This window comes from Oncorhynchus gorbuscha, linkage group LG10 (genome assembly GCF_021184085.1).
Source record: "Oncorhynchus gorbuscha isolate QuinsamMale2020 ecotype Even-year linkage group LG10, OgorEven_v1.0, whole genome shotgun sequence".
In the NCBI taxonomy this organism is placed as follows: Eukaryota; Metazoa; Chordata; class Actinopteri; order Salmoniformes; family Salmonidae; genus Oncorhynchus; species Oncorhynchus gorbuscha.
The window spans coordinates 23,764,026-23,786,410 of NC_060182.1; the positions used below are offsets into that span (position 1 = coordinate 23,764,026).

The following is a 22,385-nucleotide window of genomic DNA, read 5'->3' on the forward strand; positions in this document are numbered from 1 at the left end:
TGCTGCTGTCCGGTCGAAATGTCGTGCAAACGTCCCGGAGGAATAGTCCCCCGCATTCTATTCTACAAACGATAGCGAGGTAGGAAGGAAAGGATCCAGGCAGGATGTCTACAGCCACAGCCATACAAATCCAGAGATAATTGTAGCTGTTGAACGCCGTAAAGATTGGCAACATCACGACATTTGTAATAGGGGCACCGCACTGGTCGACCTTGTGCACCGGAGAGAAGGGACTGTTCGGAGCCGGAGGGTGTAGAGGGTGTAGCGTCCACTTTGACTGAAGGCTATTCTCCTTGAACCTCTCTTGATCAACCAGAAGCCACGACCAGCAACCAACGGATACGTGCCAGAGAAGGCATACGATAGCCATAGCGAGGAAAATCTATTTTTGCTTCAACAACACAACATGCCTACCGACATGAGCGGCCTCTCGTGTTCCCAATGAACAAAAAAAAGGAACGAGGCGACAGCACATCTGCGTTGCGTTGATATAAGCCGTTCTGCACATTCAAGAGCTCAGGTCGTTTTGAGGCCTGTCCCTGGTACACTCAGTTGATGAGCCTATAGGTTTAGGGAATACTGGGATTTATGAGGCTGCATCAGCTTTGATACCTTAATGTCGTGACGGTGATCATTATACTTATTCTTTAGATTTTTATGATAAGGCAATGTTTTCCTAGCTATTATAGTTATTACATGGTTATACATTGGGCTCCCGAGTGGCACAGCGGTCTAAGGCACTGCATCTCATTGCTAGAGGCGTCACTACAGAACCTGGTTCGATTCCAGGCTGTATCACAACCAGCCGTGATTGGGAGTCCCATAGGGTGGTGCACAATTGGCCCAGTGTCGTCTGGGTTAGGGTTTGGCAGGGGTAGGCCGTCATTGTAAATAATAATTTGTTCTTAACTGACTTTCCTAGTTAAATAAAGGTTAAATATAATTATTACTATATGTCTAGTTCTTCCTAAATCAGCAGAACTAGACATATAGTAAAAATAGTATATAACCATATAATTATGTTATTCATGAGCATTTAAATATGCCTAAACTACTGTAGACTACAGAACATGTTGCACTAGCCTTATTATTATCATGGATGGGTAGCCTATAGCTCTGCACAGATGATAAACCAGTTCCATTGGTAAAATAATGCACGAGACCTTGAATGCATTATAAAAGCCTAGAATGTGGAATTTCTTTCAATGTACAATTTATATAAGTGCCAAGATTTGTTGCGCTTGTGCCCGAATATAGCCTACCTTAATTTACAGAAATGAGGAGAAATCCCTCCCTTGTCTAATTGATTCAGGAAATGTACGTTTTGAAGGGTCATTTGCGTTGATGGAGGTGTGTTAGCTGCTTGGAATCAAAGTTGCCACTAAACCACAGATCTAGGTCCAGCTTTTCCTTCCCCAATGCCCAACTCTAACACCATGAGGTAAAGAGTCAAACTGACCCTTAATCTGTATTTGGAGGCAGATGTAGGAGGGTAGTGATACAGGCATCATGCCCATGATGCCCAATCTGATTTTTTTCCAGTGGTCTTGTCTTCATCAGTGAGCGATTGAGTCAGTGATCATTTTCATGTCATCCGTGTTTCCTTCCAGTGATGACAGGCTCTGACACCCACCACCTGTTATCACACCTTCCTCTTTACATCTTTAATTAGTTAAGCCACCAAGAAAATAATAGCCTAAAGCTTGACAAATGTTTAATTTCTGATAAGGGGCAGCATACACACAACATTTTTTGAGGGGGCAAAAAGTATGTGAAGATGGCTAGGGGATGATCTGGAGGGGGGCCCTTTCCTAGAAGTTGGAGAATTTAGCATTTTTCAAATACCTGAAACAGCTTTTTCCTATAATCTATAGCCATAATCATTATTCTTAACTCTATGTCAAAAATATGTTTATTTTTCTTCATATCAAGCCATAAGACTGCTGAACAATTAATCAAATGGCCACCGGACTATTTACATTGACACCCCGACGCTGCTACTATTTGCTGTTTATCATTACATTACATTTACATTTAAGTCATTTAGCAGACGCTCTTATCCAGAGCGACTTACAATATGCATAGTCACTTCACCCGTACTTACATGTACAAATTACCTTGACTAACAAGTAGCCCCGCACATTGAATCGGTACCGATACCCCCTGTATATAGCCTCGTTATTGTTATTTTACTGTGTTACTTTTTATAAATATTTACTTTAGTTTATTTGGTAAAACATTTCTTAACTCTTCTTGAACTATACTGTTGGTTAAGAGCTTGTAAGTAAGCATTTCACGTTAAAGTCTATACTTGTTGTATTCGACGCATTTGACAAATAAAGTTTGATTTGATTTTGATTTGATTTGACCTCTTGAGCTGTCTGTATCCTCCTGACTAGTGGTTCTTTTTTTAAAGAAACTAAATATGTTTCTCTGCAAAAATCTGGGTAGAAGATTGAAAAGAATGTGAGTCTTAATCAGTGCATTTAGTAATCGCTTGCTTTATCTAAAGTCTACCTCCCTTGCCAGCAGGTATGCCAGCTAAGATAGTTAAACAAGCTAGCTACTTTAATTTGATTGATAGCCTGAAATGGCTTCTTGGTAGCTAATTATGAGGTTGGGAGATTGGGAACCTATCTTGGTTAGCTAAAGCCAGCCTCATAAAATGCTAGTAGTATTACAGAGAAACAACAAGAAAAAATGAAAGACTTATTTATATATATTATATTTTGTTTACAGGACATATCTGAGAGTGCACGTGCCCCTGTGCCCCCTATGGGCATGACACTTCTGTTTGTGATGATGATGGTATTGTTGTCTGACGATTCTTAGAATGCACGTATTGAGAGTTGCTCTTCATCACCGAATGATGATTGTACAACTTTCATGTATGACTTTGTCTTTGGGTGCTGTCACTGACCCATGACATAAATGTATGGTTAAGTGGTTTTCTGAGGTTTTTAGCTAACACAATTCTTACTTCTTAATTCTCTTCTAATTTCACCTGTATTTGTCTGTGTTTTGTGTCTCTCCTCCAAGACTCAGAAGCCCTGGAGATAGGCCGGATCATAGAGTGATTCCCTAAACCCTGCCTTTCACATCACCTGCTCAGTCCGAAATGCTGGTTTGACACGCCTCTGGACCTTCCCCGGTCACGTTCACCCACCTACCTACACCCCTGCAGAACTGCGTCTGAAACCCCTCACTTCTTCAAACCTCTGCCTGCTGGGATAAATGAGTGGAAGGGCTGGAGAGGATAGGGCTGGGATATGTACCAGAACCCACACAGGTAATGTCCATAGTTATACAGGTGACCTTAGAATAACAGGTGAACAGTTTTTATTTTGGACATTAGGTTAAGAAAATACATGTGAAGGTTATTTATTTCTTAAATAATTTCAGAAAGGCTATGTTGCATGTTTAATTTAAGTTGGTGGATTTATGAATGTTTCCAAGTTTATTGAAACTCGAACTGCCCCCACCCCCCTATGCTGTCCGTGTCCCCCTTTCCTCCTACACAGAATGTCCTGGTTTAGTGGCTTCCTAGTGGCCAGAGTGGATGACCGAAAGACCTCGTGGGGGGAGCGAAATGGCAAGAAGTCCAAGCAGAAGGGAGGCTCATCCCTTTGCAACCCGCGTTACATGAGCTGCCTGCGGGATCCTGACGCCATGGAGCCTCCCTCTGGAGCCCCCCTCCACCCCCACCACCGCGGAGGGCCGGCCGGGGCGGTGGGCGGGGGGGGCAACTTTGGCGTGCGCTGCATCTGGCAAGAGGACCACTACGGCAAACGGGGCGGCGCCGCCGGGGAAGTGGTGGGGCTCAAATCTGTCGACATGGGCTTTGAGGATGGGGACCTGAAAGGGAGGAAGGTGGGGTGTAGAGGGGGTGGTGGGAAGGGGGGGGATGAGGGTCCCAATGGGGAAGGTGAGGTGACGGTGGCGGACTGCTGGCTGCGGGTGATGCAAGTGTTCCAGTCCAAGAAGTTCCAGTCTCATAAACTGGAGCGTCTGTACCAGCGCTACTTCTTCAGGCTCAACCAAAGCTCCCTCACCATGCTGATGGGGGTGCTGGTGATTGTGTGCGGCGTGATGCTTACCTTCCATTGTGTCCACGCAACCCCGGACGTGGCCTACTCCTCGGCCCTCTCTGTGGCCATGGCCCTGTTCATGGCTCTCATGGTTGTGTGTAACCGGAACGGCTTCCACCAGGACTACATGTGGATGGTGAGCTACCTGGTCATCGGTGTGCTGTTGCTGGTGCAGGTGTTCGGGGTGCTGATGGTGGCGCCTCGCAGCGCATCTGAGGGCATCTGGTGGTCTGTCTTCTTCATCTACATCATCTACACGCTTCTGCCTGTCAGGATGAGAGCAGCCGTGCTGAGCGGAGGGGTGCTCTCCACCATTCACCTGGTCACTACCTGGCAGTTCAACCAGGAAGACGTGTTCCTCTGGAAACAGGTAGGAACTCAGCCTGCTCCTGTCCATCATAAAGATATAGTATATGTTCTATTTAATTATGTGGGTGCCATAGTGTACACAACTGAAGGGAACTCTTCTATTGTTGTCAAGCGAAGTCTTTGGCATGACAATGAACAAACACAGACACGACTATCCAAATCATTTGTTTATTTGTCACATACACATGGTTAGCAGATGTTAATGCGAGTGTAGCGAAATGCTTGTGCTTCTAGTTCCGACAATGCAGTGATAACCAACAAGTAATCTAACTAACAATTCCAAAACTACTGTCTTATACACAGTGTAAGGGGATAAGGAACATGTACATAAGGATATATGAATGAGTGATGGTACAGAGCAGCATACAGTAGATGGTATCGAGTACAGTATATACATATGAGATGAGTATGTAGACAAAGTAAACAAAGTGGCATAGTTAAAGTGGCTAGTGATACATGTGTTACATAAGGATGCAGTCGATGTTGTAGAGTACAGTATATACATATGTATATGAGATGAATAATGTAGGGTAAGTAACATTATATAAGGTAGCATTGTTTAAAGTGGCTAGTGATATATTTACATCATTTCCCATCAATTCCCATTATTAAAATGGCTGGAGTTGGGTCAGTGTCAATGACAGTGTGTTGGCAGCAGCCACTCAATGTTAGTGGTGGCTATTTAACAGTCTGATGGCCTTGAGATAGAAGCTGTTTTTCAGTCTCTCGGTCCCAGCTTTGATGCACCTGTACTGACCTCGCCTTCTGGATGATAGCGGGGTGAACAGGCAGTGGTTCGGGTGGTTGATGTCCTTGATGATCTTTATGGCCTTCCTGTAACAACGGGTGGTGTAGGTGTCCTGGAGGGCAGGTAGTTTGCCCCCGGTGATGCGTTGTGCAGTCCTCACTACCCTCTGGAGAGCCTTACGGTTGAGGGCGGAGCAGTTGCCGTACCAGGCGGTGATACAGCCCGCCAGGATGCTCTCGATTGTGCATCTGTAGAAGTTTGTGAGTGCTTTTGGTGACAAGCCGAATTTCTTCAGCCTCCTGAGGTTGAATAGGCGCTGCTGCGCCTTCTTCACGACGCTGTCAGTGTGAGTGGACCAATTCAGTTTGTCTGTGATGTGTATGCCGAGGAACTTAAAACTAGCTACCCTCTCCACTACTGTTCCATCGATGTGGATAGGGGTGTTCCCTCTGCTGTTTCCTGAAGTCCACAATCATCTCCTTAGTTTTGTTGACGTTGAGTGTGAGGTTATTTTCCTGACACCACACTCCAAGGGCCCTCACCTCCTCCCTGTAGGCCGTCTCGTCGTTGTTGGTAATCAAGCCTACCACTGTTGTGTCGTCCGCAAACTTGATGATTGAGTTGGAGCGTGCGTGGTACCCAGTTGCACAGGGCGGGGTCGAGACCCAGGGTCTCGAGCTTGATGACGAGCTTGGAGGGTACTATGGTGTTGAATGCCGAGCTGTAGTTTTGGGGTTAGACGTGCCTCTTGGCCTGCAGTGTGTTGTATTCATTTGTTTAAATGTTTCTATGGCTGCAGTGAGTGTGTCTTTGCAAGCTGAGACTTTGTGGTATCTGGGCCTTGCTCTTGGACCTACAGCACGGGCTAGAATATTATTTGTTGTATCAGTGCAGCCAACCATGTGGTTCAAGTCTGACAAGACTTTGTTTTCAGGGGCATGTTTGTGGATTTGGCAGCATATGCAGTCCCTAGGGAAAGTCTACACACCCCTTGCACAGTCTTCACATTTTGATGCCTTAAAATTCAATTTAAAAAAACATATTAATTTGGGGGAGTTCCTACCAATCTACACAACATATTCCACATTTTCAAGGTAAAATACAAATTGGAGAGGATGTTCAGAATTAATAAAAATATATAAAAATGAAGTTGTATTGATTGTATGTCTGTCTTCACACACCAGAGGTAATACTTGGTGGATGCTCCGTTGGAAATCATTATAGGTGTGAATCATTTTGAATAAGGTTTTTACTAACCTTTCACAACTCTTCAGCCAACATAAATCCATTGTTTTTGTCAAAATTGCTCACGCTCAGTACATTTGGTTGGTAATCATTGCTGTACAACAATATTCCATCCTTGTCCTTGATTTCAAGCAGATTTAAGTCATGACTGAGACTGGACCATTCAGGCACACTCAACACCTCTTGGAAAGTCATTCTGGTGTTCTTTGACATTCGAATGCGTGTTATTGTCCCACTGTAAAATAAGACTTTCTCCCAGGGTTAGGCTTTCAGAAGACAGAGGAGGTTTATCCGATACCTTTTTACATAGTCTTTGCTCCTGCTGTTGACAAGCATACAAATAACAAGATGCTGCTACCACAATACTTGAAAGTGTTACTTGAATTTCCATTCACTTTGAGTAGGTTATTGTAGATCCGAAAGACGGGAAAAAATATTTTTTTTAAAGATAGAATTTTAATTCAGAAAAATGTAAAGACGTTTTGGTCACTGGATGGAACAGTGTTTGTCACTGTGTTGTCACTATATTTCTGAATGTTATGTAATAGTGTGTTTGTCAGTGTGTTGAGGCAGTGAGTGTGTGTGTGTGTGTGGGTGCAGGTGTGTGTGTGCGAGTGCGAGTGTGTATCTGTGTGTTTGTGTATGTACGTGTGTGTGTATGTGTGTGTGGCCTACTGTAGGTTGTTTGTGCGTCATGCCAAGGACCCAGGGACTAGCTGAAGGTCAGTGGGCTAAATTAACCGCCTCGACCGGCCGGCTGTGTGTGTATTTGTATCTGCGTGAGTGTTTGTGTGTGTACGTGCGTGTGTGTGTATGTGTTTGCACGTGCTTACATGAATACTTGTGTATGTGCACATGCTCATGGCACGTGCAGGTGTGTGTGATTGTTTGCCAGAAAGAGAATATCATGGCCCATGATAATATAAAGCAGTATCACTCAGGTCTCTGTGCTCCCACACAAGAGACACTTTGTACTTTTTCCAAGTGTGGGGGGTTCTGTATGAAGGCTGAGGCTAGGTGCATTCAGTACTACTGTAACCGTTGTGTAACAGTTTATGATCATTGGGAGGAAATATGGGATAGGAATAATGTGGTGATCATTCCAGAAAAAACAACAAGGGGACACAGAAGAATGTTTGGCTTCATGGTAGAACGTTAGTGGTTATATGTTGATTGAAGGGAACAGGATTTGATAACTGCCCACTGAGAGAGTGCTCCGCCTTGGTCCAGGTTCACATTTTCACAAGGCTATTGTGCATGAAATGACTTCATGTCAGGATTACAGGCTTTATACACTGAGTGTACAAAACATTGCTCTTTCCATGACAGACTGACCAGGTGAAATCTATGATCCCTTATTGATGTAACTTGTTAACTCAATTTCAATCAGTGTATATGAAAGTGTAGATTGTGTATGTGTGCTATTCAGAGGGTCAATGGGCAAGACAAAAGATGTAAAAGCCTTTGAACGGTGTATGGTGGTAGGTGCCAGGCACATAGTTTGTGTCAAGAATTGCAACACTGCTGGGTTTTTCACACTCAACAGTTTCCCGTGTGTATCAAGAATGGTCCAACACCCAAAGGACATCCAGCCAACTTAACAACTGTGGGAAGCATTGGAGTCAACATGGGCCAACTTCCCTGTGGAACACTTTAGACACCTTGTAGAGTCCATGCCCTGAAGAATTGAGGGGGGGGCACTAAATATTAGGAAGGTGTTCTTAATATTTTGTATACAGTGTAAATATACACTCTATATACTCTATACACATATTTTTGTAAAAAACAGAGTTGTTTACCAAAGGATGTTACTTAGGAAGAGGAAAAGGGAAGCCATTTGGTTTCTGTGAAAAAGAGATAAGAGGTAGTTTACAACGTGTTGTTTTTCATTGAGACAGAACTATACTGGACTGTCACTCATGACTAGACTAGTGTCTATTATTCATCAAGCCACTGTAGGAAAGGTAACTGCTGAAATATGGTAGCCTACCAACATCTGTGTAACAACTCTATGGTGCTATATGGTGAGAACTGGGCTACTGGGCATGTGCATAATGTAAAGGTGTTCTCAATGACCCCCACATCATGCATATCCCTCAATGCACACAGTGTTTTTCTTGCTGTGGTAAAATGAATGAGGGTCCTATTGAATGAGCAGAGCTGAGCGATGGTGAGATCCTTCCTGTGATCGTCCATGTGTGTACAGGGCTGTACAGTAATAAAGTGCCATCCATCACTTCTTTACGATTGTGTGCAAGTATTTCCCCTTTCTCCGATAACTCATTAACCTCGCTGGGTTTCTGTTGGCATCGTGGGTTTCTGTTGGCATTATCGCCACAGATAATGATGAACAAACACATACAGTGTAATGACATTGTGGTGTAATTAGGATGCAGGGTGTTGCCTGCCTGTCACTTGTATGTATCGCTGGCCTCTCTCCACCTGTCACTGATCCAAACCCCCCTGCTGAGAGCATGTGTCCCTGGGCTGGATTACAAATCTAGAACCAGGATGTGTTTGGGCCTTTAATCTGTCATGGTCTGTGTGGAAATAAGACCTCTTCTTCACTCACTAGCGCTGTAGCCTTTTTAATGTGTGTGTGTGTATGTGACAGTGTGTGTGTGTGCATATGAGTGTGTGTTTCTGTGTGGGTTGAGGGGACTGTACACATATTGTTTCCATTTACAATAATGGAAGGCTGTGTTCTCTGAAAGGCCTTGGTGGGTAGATGTTGTGTGTGCGCGCACATGTGTGTACACTTTATGTGTGTTTGCATGACGCATGTGTGAAATTGCAATCCCAATGCAACTCTTAAAAGTCTTTAAACACTGTAATAATTGCAAAGCTTTAGAAAAATCCTGGAATAGCTTCACTGCTCGCTGGGAGGTCAAGGGCAATTCAAGGAGTCTCCAGGCCAAACCCTTCACAGGCTGTAGAGACTGCTCACACTGTAGGGCTCCTCAGATGCACGTCATTATCATTTGTTTGTTTGTATTTCCTTTAGCAGAACAAAGGGGATTGCAGATCTAACACCCAGATCAGATGGTTGTTCAGGTAAAGGTGCTCCGTGGAGAGACTATGCTACACCAATACCTTTAGCTGCATCATAGCTGCTAACCTCAAGGCTAATTGTCCAGAATGATCCTGCGTTTAGAACCAAATATTTCTTTTGGATAACATTTCAGTACATGCCACTTATTTTGTCACTTGGATAGCCATTATAGTGTATTTTGTGTGTAGTGTAGCCTAAAACTGTTTGAGTATTTTTGTGTCATAGCCAGCGAAACAGACCTAAACTTCTTCCTACTCTCTCAGTTTTCTATTGTAAACAACCAAATTAAACATTTTGGAAGAAAGCCTCACTCAATTAGAAAATGCTCTCTCTCTTTCCCCCCTCCCCTCTGCTCTTTCCCTCGCTCTCTCTTTGTAATCATCAATGTCTTCTCTTTTTCCAGCTGGAATCAATTAAACACACACACACGCACGCACACACACACACACACACACACACACACACACACACACACACACACACACACACACACACACACACACACACACACACACACACACACACACACACACACACACACACACACACACACCCTGGTTTCTGTTGGCTCAGGGCTCTCCATTAAAGGGTTTGTGAGAAATTCTGTACTTTGTTCTTCTTTAGGAACGTGAAGGCCAACACATTGTCCTCTCTGTGTGTGTGACTGTCTGTACATATGTGTGTGTAACAATCTCACAGAAAAAAGTCATAATAGTTGTGTAAATCCGATCTAAACATTGGAAAGGTTGGCATGGTTCTTCTCAGTGTCCGGCCACCACAGACAAATGAAACAATGGAGACAAAGACGACACAGGAAGACACCACAAAGTGGAACTGTAAATGACTAAGGACATTTTTGTTTCCTTATGTGGTACAAGATACATTTGTTGGTCTGCGTATTTAGCATTTCTGCTAAGCATTGTGTTGCTTCACATGGAACAGTCTTATCAGAGTCTGCATCATAGCAGCCACTCAACCTAACCTGTGTGGGTACCATGTTGCACACACTAACACGCACTCTCCATCATGCACAAGCACACACATGCGCACGCTAGCAGACAGGCTGAGACGTACCCACAAACTCATATGCACACACACACACACACACACACACACACACACACACACACACACACACACACACACACACACACACACACACACACACACACACACACACACACACACACACACACACACACACAAAGTCAAACACGCTGGTAATTTTTTCCGTGGTACTTCATGACACCCATCCTAATGCATTTGAGGGATAGATCTTTGATCCCCTTTGATCCCCAACCACCACAGAGTTCCTGAAAGCCCATTAGACGGACAGATGAACGGACAGACAGAACATTGAGCCATGCTGTCGTACTCTGCATCAGGGGATAGTCAATACGTCAATGGCCTGTTTGTCTCCTTCTCATGACATGGTTAAAAAAATCCTTCTTTTAATTCCTTCCTACAAGAGATATTACACACTGACCTATACAGTGCATTCGGAAAGTGACTTTTTGACTTTTTCCACATTTGGTTTTTAGAAAAATGCTCATCTTTACAAACTACGAACAGAAATACCTTATTTACATAGTTATTAAGAACCTTTGCTATGAGCTTCGAAATTGAGCTCAGGTGCAGATCTGGGGAAGGGTATAAAAATGTCTGCAGCATTGAAGGTTCCCAAGAACACAGTAGTCTCCATCATTCCTCAATGGAAGAAGTTTGGAACCATCAAGACACTTCCTAGAGCTGGCCGTCAGGCCAAACTGAGCAATTGAGGGAGAAGGGCCTTGGTCAGGGAGGTTATCAAGAACCAGATGGTCACTCTGTGACAGATCTCTAGTGTTCCTCTGTGAAGATGAGAGAACATTCCAGAAGGACAACCATCTCTGCAGCACTCTACCAATCAGCCCTTTATAGTAGAGTGGCCAGACTGTAGTCACTCCTCAGTAAAAGGCACATGACAGCTCACTTTGAGTTTGCCATAAGGCACCTTCAGGACCTCAGAGTGGGGTGAAGGTTCACCTTCCAACAGGACAACGAACCTACGCACACAGCCAAGACAAAGCCGGAGTGGCTTCGGGACAAGTCTCTGAATGTCCATCATTGGCCCAGCCAGAGCCTGGGCTTGAACCCAATCGAACATCTCTGGAGAGACCTTAAAATAGCTGTGCAGCTACGTTCTCCATCCATGACAGAGCTTGAGATGATCAAATACAGGAGTGCTAAGTTTGTAGCGTCATTCCCAAGAAGACTCAAGGCTGTAATCGTTGCCAAAGGTGGTTCAACAAAGTACTGAGGAAAGGGTTTTAATACTTACAGTTGAAGTCGGAAGTTTACATACACTTAGGTTAGAGTCATTAAAACTGTTAGTTTAATAAACTATAGTTTTGGCAAGTCGGTTAGAATATCTATTTTGTGCATGACACAAGCCATATTTCCAACAATTGTTTACAAATATTATTTCACTTATAATTCACTGTATCACAATTCCAGTGGGTCAGAAGTTTACATACACTAAGTTGACTGTGCCTTTAAACAGCTTGGAAAATTCCAGAAAATGATGTCCTGGCTTTAGAAGCTTCTGATAGGCTGATTGACACAATTTGAGTCAATTGGAGGTGTACCTGTGGATGTATTTCAAGGCCTACCTTCAAACTCAGTGCCTCTTTGCTTGACATCATGGGAAAATCAAAAGAAATCAGCCAAGACCTCAGGAAAAAATTGTAGACCTCCACAAGTCTGGTTCATCCTTGGGAGCTGTCAGGACCCGGTTACGAACCCGGGTCTCCGGAGTGAGAAACAGTCACTTAAACAACTGAGCCACGAATAGTCGGCAGAACCCAGAAGATGAGGCAGACACAGCAGTACTTGAGACGGTGTATTTAATGAAGTAAAAAATGAAGTTCTTCAGGAAAACATGTAACTCCACAACCTCAAAAGGCATCCTACAAGAACAAAGGTAATCCTCCAAGACAAAAAAGGTAAATCCACAAGGTGGAAGGTAAAGCACAAAAAGCCTCAAAAGATACTCAAAAAAACAAACAAACCAGAACAAAAAACAGAATTCCACAAGAGAGTCCACCGGGATCAACAAGAGTTCACAGAGTACTAGGGCTGGGTGCTAACATACAAACACAGAGCAAAGAACAGAGGAAAACAAAGGGTTTAAATACAATCAGGGGAAATGAGGCACAGGTGCAAATAATAATGGGGATCAAGGGAAAACAAAAAGTCAAAAGGGACAATGGGGGCATCTAGTGACCAAAACCCGGAACAACCCTGGCCAAATCCTGACAGGCGCAGTTTCCAAACGCCTGAAGGTACCACGTTCATCTGTACAAACAATAGTACGCAAGTATAAACACCATGGAACCACGCAGCCGTCATACCACTCAGGAAGGAGACGCGTTCCGTCTCCTAGAGATGAACGTACTTTGGTGCAAAAAGTGGAAATCAATCCCAGAACAACAGCAAAGGACTTTGTGAAGATGCTGGAGGAAACAGGTACAAAAGTATCTATATCCACAGTAAACGAGTCCTATAACGACATAACCTGAAAGGCCGCTCAGCAAGGAAGAATCCACTGCTCCAAACTGTACATGGGGACAAAGATCATACTTTTTGGAGAACTGTCCTCTAGTCTGATGAAACAAAAATAGAACTGTTTGGCCATAATGACCATAATTATGTTTGGAGGAAAAAGGAGGATGCTTGCAAGCCGAAGAACATCATCCCAACTGTGAAGCCTGGGGTGGCAGCATCATGTTGTGGGGGTGCTTTGCTGCAGGAGGGACTGGTGCACTTCACAAATAGATGGCATCATGAGGAAGTAAAGTTATGTGGATATTGTGAAGCAACATCTCAAGACATCAGTCAGGAAGTTAAAGCTTGTTCTCAAATGGGTCTTCCAAATGGACAATGACCCCAAGCATACTTCCAAAGTTGTGGCAAAATGGCTTAAGGACAACGAAGTGAAGGTATTGGAGTGGCCATCACAAAGCCCTGACCTCAATCCTGTAGAACATTTGTGGGCAGAAGTGAAAAGGCGTGTGCGAGCAAGGAAGCCTACAAACCTGACTCAGTTACACCAGCTCTTTCAGGAGGAATGGGCCAGACTTCACCCAACTTATTGTGGGAAGCTTGTGGAAGGCTACCTGCAACGTTTGACCCAAGTTAAACAATTTATAGGCAATGCTACCAAATACTATTTGAGTGTATGTAAACTTCTGACCCACTGGGAATGTGATGAAAGAAATAAGCTGAAATAAATCATTCTCTCTACTATTATTGTGACATTTCACATTCTTAAAATAAAGTGGTGATCCTAACAGACCTAAGACAGGTGCTCTGGTCAGAACCAAAATTGAACTTTTTGGCAACAATGCAAAACGTTATGTTTGGCGTAAAAGCAACACAGCTCATCACCCTGAACACAACATCCCCACAGTCAAACATGGTGGTGGCAGCATCATGGTTTGGGCCTGTTTTTCTTCAGCAGGGACAGGGAAGATGGTTCAAATTGATGGGAAGATGGATGGAGCCAAATACAGGACCATTCTGAAAGAAAACCTGATGGAGTCTGCAAAAGACCTGAGACTGGGACGGAGATTTGTCTTCCAACAAGACAATGATCCAAAACATAAAGCAAAATCTACAATGGAATGGTTCAAAAATAAACATATCCAGGTATTAGAATGGCCAAGTCAAAGTCCAGACCTGAATCCAATCGAGAATCTGTGGAAAGAACTGAAAACTGCTGTTCACAAATGCTCTCCATCCAACCTCACTGAGCTCGAGCTGTTTTGCAAGGAGGAATGGGAAAAAAATTCAGTCTCTCGATGTGCAAAACTGATAGAGACATTAACCCAAGCGACTTACAGCTGTAATCGCAGAAAAAGGTGGCGCTACAAAGTATTAACTTAAGGGGGCTGAATAATTTTGCACGCCCAATTTTTCAGTTTTTGATTTGTTAAAAAAGTTTGAAATATCCAATAAATGTCGTTCCACTTCATGATTGTGTCCCACTTGTTGTTGATTCTTCACAAAAAAAATACAGTTTTATATCTTTATGTTTGAAGCCTGAAATGTGGCAAAAGGTCGCAAAGTTCAAGGGGGCCGAATACTTTCGCAAGGCACTGTATATACTGTATGGGGCATACAACAATATCAGCTCTGCAGATTTTGCGGCAAAGAAACAGAATCATTAGATCATTTATTCTGGTATAGTCCCCATGTAACTTGATTCTGGTCACAGGTTCAGGAATGGATGAAAAATCACAACATTCATTTAAAATTGACCCTACAAATAGCAGTGTTGGGTGATTTGGAAAGCCATAGTCAATCAATAAACTATATAATAATACTATAGGAAAAATATGAATCTTTAACTTACAATCTGTGGATAATATGAGACTGGTGATTTTAGGCTTTTTGGAATTTGGTAGTGAGTGTTGCAACCGAGGACAGACAATTTTTATGCACTAGCCTCTTCAGCACTCGGCGGTCCCGTCCTGTGAGCTTGTGTGGCCTACCACTTCGCGGCTGAGCCATTGTTGCTCCTAGACGTTTTTGACTTCACAATAACAGCACTTACAGTTGACCGGGGCAGCTCTAGCAGGGCAGAAATTTGACGAACTGACTTGTTGGAAAGGTGGCATCCTATGACGGTGCCACGTTGAAAGTCACTGAGCTCTTCAGTACGGGCCATTCTACTGCACATGTTTGTCTGTGGAGCTTGCATGGCGGTGTGCTCGATTGTATACACCTGTCAGTAACGGGTTTGACTGAAATAGCCGAATCGACTAACTTGAAGAGATGTCCATATACTTTTGGCCATGTAGTGTAGGTGGGATGGGCTGAGAGTAGCAGAGGGGTGGGATTAAAAATCTATGATCGGTAATAGTTATTACTGTAAACACTATAAAGATGTCTGACTACTATGTATCCAAAATGTGATGTGTATAATCAAAAACTATATTTTTATGTAACTACTGTGTATAAAAGTAATATGTATGTAACATGCGTGTAAAATGTATACAGTACCAGTCAGAAGTTTGGACACACCTACTCATTGAATGGTTTTTTCTTTATTTTTACAATTTGAAGAATAACAGTGAAGACATTAAACTATGAAATAACACATATGGAATCATGTTGTAACCAAAAAGGTGTTCTTTTATATCTTATATTCTTCAAAGTAGCCACCCTTTGCCTTGATGACAGCTTTGCACACTCTTGGCATTCTCTCAACCAGCTTCATGAGGTAGTCACCTGGAATGCACTTTTCCTCATGTGGGAAGGAGTTCCCACATATACTGAGCATTTGTTGGCTGCTTTTCCTTCACTCTGCGGTCCAACTCATTCCAAACCATCTCAATTGGGTTTGAGGTTGGGTGATTGTGGAGGTCAGGTCATCTGATGCAGCACTCCATCGCTCTCCTTGGTCAAATAGCCCTTACAAAGCCTGGAGGTGTGTTTGGGTCATTGTCCTGTTGAAAACCAAATGATAGTCCCACTAAGTACAAACCAGATGGGATGGCGTATCGCTGCAGAATGCTGTGGTAGCCATGCTGGTTAAGTGTGCATTGAATTCTAAATAAATCACCGACAGTGTCACCAGCAAAGCAGCACCACATCATCACACTTCCTCCTACATGCTTCACGGACCACACTTGTGGAGATCATCCATTCACCTACTCTGCATCTCACAAAGACACAAAGGTTGGAACCAAAGGACAAATTTCCACTGGTCTAATGTCCATTGCTCGTGTTTCTTGGCCCAAGGAAGTATCTTCTTATTATCGGTGTTCTTTAGTAGTGGTTTCTTTGCAGCAATTCGACCCTGAAGGCCTGATTCATGCTGTCTCCTCTGAACAGTTGATGTCGAGATGTGTCTGTTACTTGAACTCTGTGAAGCATTTATTTGGCCTGCAATCTGAGGTGCAGTTAACTCTAATGAACTTATCCTCTACAGCAGAGGTAACTCAGGCTCTTCTTTTCCTGTGGCGGTCCTCATGAGAGCCAGCTTCATCATAGCACTTGATGGTTTTTGTGAATGCACTTGAAGAAACTTTCACAGTTTTTGACATTTTCCAGATTGACTGACCATGTTGTTTCTCTTTGCTTATTTGAGCTGTTCTTGCCATAATATGGACTTGGTCTTTTACCAAATAGGGCTATCTTCTGTATACCACTCCTACCTTGTCACAACACAACACAAATCTACATTTAACAAGGCACACCTGTTAATTGAAATGCATTCCAGGAGACTACCTCATGAAGCTTGTTGAGGGAATGCCAAGAGTAAGCAAAGCAATCATCAAGGCAAAGTGTGGCTACTTTGAAGAATTTCAAATATAAAATATATTTAGATTTGTTTAACATTTTTTTGGTTACTTCATGATTCCATATGTGTTACTTCATAGTTTTGATATCTTCACTATTATCCTACAATGTAGAAAAAGGTTTTAAAAAATCAGAAAAAATGTTGAATGAGTAGGTGTGTCCAAACTTTTGACTGGTACTGTACGTGGTGGAGGATGGGCCCAAAAAAAATGTAACGTTTTTAAATACAATAAAAAGTTGTCTGTCATCCTATAACCCGATGGCCTCTCTCTGATAATGGTTTGGCTGCGGTTTTGTTTGGGTGTTATTATTCTAGAATCCTGTCTGTGTGGATCTAATTTAAACAGACCTGTTCGATGGCTCAAATTCTGAATGATGATGCTGAGAGTTTGTGAGAGAAAGGGGTAGTAAAACAGTATTTAGTCAGTCAGCACCCATAGACAGTAGTAAACAGAAGGCATGCAGGTTTAAAGAACTGTAATAGGCTGGGCCTCCCTCTCTCTATATATATGTCCATACAGCTCTCATTTCAGATAGGGGCAGAGAGAAAGCTGTGTAGACATGGAGCCCAGGTTGAGTGCACAAACCCAGATGCAGATGCACAACAGAGGGACGGAGGAACGGAAAGGAAGAGACTGGTACTGAGAGAGAGAGAGAGAGAGAGAGAGAGAGAGAGAGAGAGAGAGAGAGAGAGAGAGAGAGAGAGAGAGAGAGAGAGAGAGAGAGAGAAAAGGAGCCAATGAGAAACGTAAAAGAAAGGGGAAGTAAAGAAAATGTGACAGAAAAACAGAGATAGCTAAAGAAAAAAAGAAACAATCACAGGCAGACACACACACACACACACACACACACACACACACACACACACACACACACACACACACACACACACACACACACACACACACACACACACACACACACACACACACACACACACACACACACACACACACACACACACACACACACACACACACACACACACACACACACACACACACACACACACACACACACAGGGAGACACGAGGCACAACTCAGAAAGAATGATGCATCTTCTGTTAGTGATTTGTTACTAGTTCTCTCTTTTTGGGTGCGAGAATGCGTTTTATAGACTCTGATCTAACGCAGATGTTTGAAAGACTTTCAGATGCTTCACAAAGGCCATAGCGCTCTGACTGCTCTCTCCCTGGCCCCATTTCAACAACACTATCCCATCAGTCACTGCTCCCACTGGGAAAATGGACTTATAAATTCACTGCAGCTCTCCTCCTCTCCACTTCCTGTACTGTTATTTCCCACTAAATGACTTTTCCCAGCTCGTGCTACATGTCTTACTCCATGTCTTGAAGTGACCACAATAGTGATGTCATTCCTACTGTAGAGCATTAGTTAGTGTAGGTTCTGAGACACCTCAAATTTCTTCATGTAGGAGGCAGCCTGGTTGTTTCCAAACAGATCTGGCTCTGGTTACAGTGATTGGTTCTTGTTCTAGGTACAGTGAACAAGCAGTGAGTGAACATCAGTGATAGTGGTCCCAAACTGTGATAGCTAGTTGCTAGCCTGAGACCACTCCATCCTACTCTCTAGGTCCAGGTCTGTAGTACCCTCCACCTTCCCTCTCTAGGTTCAGGTCTGTAGTACCCTCCACCTTCCCTCTCTAGGTCCAGGTCTGTAGTATCCTCCCTCTCTAGGTCCAGGTCTGTAGTACCCTCCACCTTCCCTTTCTAGGTCCAGGTCTGTAGTACCCTCCCTCTCTAGGTCCAGGTCTGTAGTACCCTCCACCTTCCCTCTCTAGGTCCAGGTCTGTAGTACCCTCCACCTTCCCTTTCTAGGTCCAGGTCTGTAGTACCCTCCCTCTCTAGGTCCAGGTCTGTAGTACCCTCCACCTTCCCTCTCTAGGTCCAGGTCTGTAGTACCCTTCCTCTCTAGGTCCAGGTCTGTAGTATCCTCCATCCTCCTCTCTAGGTCCAGGTCTGTAGTACCCTCCCTCTCTAGGTCCAGGTCTGTAGTACCCTCCACCTTCCCTCTCTAGTTCCAGGTCTGTAGTACCCTCCACCCTCCTCTCTAGGTCCAGGTCTGTAGTATCCTCCATCCTCCTCTCTAGGTCCAGGTCTGTAGTACCCTCCCTCTCTAGGTCCAGGTCTGTAGTACCCTCCACCTTCCCTCTCTAGTTCCAGGTCTGTAGTACCCTCCACCCTCCTCTCTAGGTCCAGGTCTGTAGTATCCTCCATCCTCCTCTCTAGGTCTAGGTCTGTAGTACCCTCCCTCTCTAGGTCCAGGTCTGTAGTGCCCTCCACCTTCCCTCTCTAGTTCCAGGTCTGTAGTACCCTCCACCCTCCTCTCTAGTTCCAGGTCTGTAGTACCCTCCACCCTCCTCTCTAGTTCCAGGTCTGTAGTACCCTCCTCTCTAGTTCCAGGTCTGTAGTACCCTCCACCCTCCTCTCTAGGTCCAGGTCTGTACCCTCAGTGACCCCTCCTGGGCAGGGGATGGCAGGTCTTTGGAGGGAGCTTGTGGAATGTGTTTGATCCCTGCTAAGTGAACTCCGTGTGGTGCTAGTGTCTCTGACAGGTCAAAGTCTTTCAGCGTGTGAGGCACTGGCCTTCGCACCATCAAGAGCTAATGCTAACCACAACACTTTAGCCCCAGGTTAAAGAGGGGGAGAGGGCAGAGGAATATTGATGAAAAACATCATCATCATTAGTATAATCATCATAATGTCAACTATACAGTATTTCCATGTTTCCTTGGCCTTTGTTTTGAATGTTGTGTATCTGTCTGTGTAAGAGCACAGGAGGAGCTTATGAATGGACTTGTATGGGATTGTAACTGAACAGTAAACAACAACATCAAACATGGAGACAATTGCATGTGAAGTGGATGTGAGGGGGAATGCCCAAAGGTGCAAACTCAAGTGTCAAATGATTCCACTGGTTAATGGTTTCACACAAACACGCATGCGCAGTTGCACGCAGGAACACACACACACTCCAAGCTCCTTGCACCCAGTTGTGATCGGGTCCTCAGTGTTTGGTGTTGGCTGAGTATTGTAAAGGGGGAAGAAGGAGAGCAGGATGGGGGGAAGAGGGGTGGGCGTGAGATAGTCCGCTGTAGTACCACTATACTGTATGTGTCCTTACTGGGAACAGGAAAAGAAAGAAAGGAAAGACCCCTTCCATGTGTGTTCACGTATAAGCACCCCATATAGACTGTGTTTTAGGGCACACATCTCTGGCGAAAGACGTTAACAGAATAGTTAGCTAGCTATAGCGTGCGTAACATTTGGTTCAGGGTTCTGAGATTAGGTCACAGCGAGCGTTCCCCAAGTGAAACCCATTTGATCAGAGATCGTATAAGATGTGAGATGTTAGGCCTGGGCAGTGCTTTTTTGATTTCTAATGGCAACTGGATAGAGATTCCTGACAGATTATATCTTGGACATGTTTTCTGGATATGACACTCTGCTGAATGACTCAGATGGTGCGATCAGTGACAGATTATGTTAAGTATGAGAGGTCACTTTTGCTGTGTGTCTTAATATTCTCCCAGCTGTCTCTTCTCTCCAAATACATTCTCACTTTCTCTCTCCTTCTAAGCACAATTCTCTCCCTGGTGGGACTGACATATTGAGAGGATATCTGTTGTTTATAGTGTTTATAGACACTGGGGCCAGAGCACAGACTTCCTGCTAAAGTAAATGACCGGTGAGCTATATCCATCATAAAGGAGCAGAAATGATAAATAAACTCCCTGGAGGTTCTATTAACTCATCTTCATCTGGCCCTCCTGGGTGATGATGGCTGGGAACAGCAAAGGGATAGCAGGGTGAAATGTGCTGGGGTTCAGAGAGGACAAGGGAGAGGAGTTTAGCGGGAGTCTACCCCCTTGGAGCTCAGCTTGGTGGAGCATGGCCCTCCTGGGTGATGATGGCTGGGAACAGCAAAGGGATAGCAGGGTGAAATGTGCTGGGGTTCAGAGAGGACAAAGGAGAGGAGTTTAGCGGGAGTCTACCCCCCTGGAGCTCAGCTTGGTGGAGCATGGCCCTCCTGGGTGATGATGGCTGGGAACAGCAAAGGGATAGCAGGGTGAAATGTGCTGGGGTTCAGAGAGGACAAGGGAGAGGAGTTTAGCGGAGTCTACCCCCTGGAGCTCAGCTTGGTGGAGCATGGCCCTCCTGGGTGATGATGGCTGGGAACAGCAAAGGGATAGCAGGGTGAAATGTGCTGGGGTTCAGAGAGGACAAGGGAGACCCCCTGGAGCTCAGTTTGGAGCATGGCCTGGACTGGGTGATGATGGCTGGGAACAGCCCCAGAGAGGACAAGGGAGAGGAGTTTGGAGCTCAGCTTGGTGGAGCATGGCCTGGACTGGGTGATGATGGCTGGGAACAGCAAAGGGATAGCAGGGTGAAATGTGCTGGGGTTCAGAGAGGACAAGGGAGAGGAGGAGTTTAGCAGGGTGAAATGTGCTGGGGTTCAGAGAGGACAAGGGAGAGGAGTTTAGCCAGAGTCTACCCCCTTGGAGCTCAGCTTGGTGGAGCATGGCCCTCCTGGGTGATGATGGCTGGGAACAGCAAAGGGATAGCAGGGTGAAATGTGCTGGGGTTCAGAGAGGACAAGGGAGAGGAGTTTAGCGGGAGTCTACCCCCCTGGAGCTCAGCTTGGTGGAGCATGGCCTGGACTGGGTGATGATGGCTGGGAACAGCAAAGGGATAGCAGGGTGAAATGTGCTGGGGTTCAGAGAGGACAGGAGAGAGGAGTTTAGCGGGAGTCTACCCCCCTGGAGCTCAGCTTGGTGGAGCATGGCCTGGACTGGGTGATGATGGCTGGGAACAGCAAAGGGATAGCAGGGTGAAATGTGCTGGGGTTCAGAGAGGACAAGGGAGAGGAGTTTAGCCGGAGTCTACCCCACTGGAGCTCAGCTTGGTGGAGCATGGCCCTCCTGGGTGATGATGGCTGGGAACAGCAAAGGGATAGCAGGGTGAAATGTGCTGGGGTTCAGAGAGGACAAGGGAGAGGAGTTTAGCGGGAGTCTACCCCCCTGGAGCTCAGCTTGGTGGAGCATGGCCTGGACTGGGTGATGATGGCTGGGAACAGCAAAGGGATAGCAGGGTGAAATGTGCTGGGGTTCAGAGAGGACAAGGGAGAGGAGTTTAGCCGGAGTCTACCCCACTGGAGCTCAGCTTGGTGGAGCATGGCCCTCCTGGGTGATGATGGCTGGGAACAGCAAAGGGATAGCAGGGTGAAATGTGCTGGGGTTCAGAGAGGACAAGGGAGAGGAGTTTAGCGGGAGTCTACCCCCCTGGAGCTCAGCTTGGTGGAGCATGGCCTGGACTGGGTGATGATGGCTGGGAACAGCAAAGGGATAGCAGGGTGAAATGTGCTGGGGTTCAGAGAGGACAAGGGAGAGGAGTTTAGCCGGAGTCTACCCCCCTGGAGCTCAGCTTGGTGGAGCATGGCCAGGACTGGGTGTGAAGGGCTAGTGGGTGGTTGGACTGTGATTGTTGCAAGGGCACTTTAGTGATTTGAACTTTGT

The 22,385-nt window shown here is 44.9% G+C and overlaps 1 pseudogene; it reads left to right on the top strand.

Moving 5' to 3' along the window:
• LOC124045710 overlaps positions 1-22,385 on the top strand; it is a 46,427-nt pseudogene continuing 24,042 nt past the window's right edge.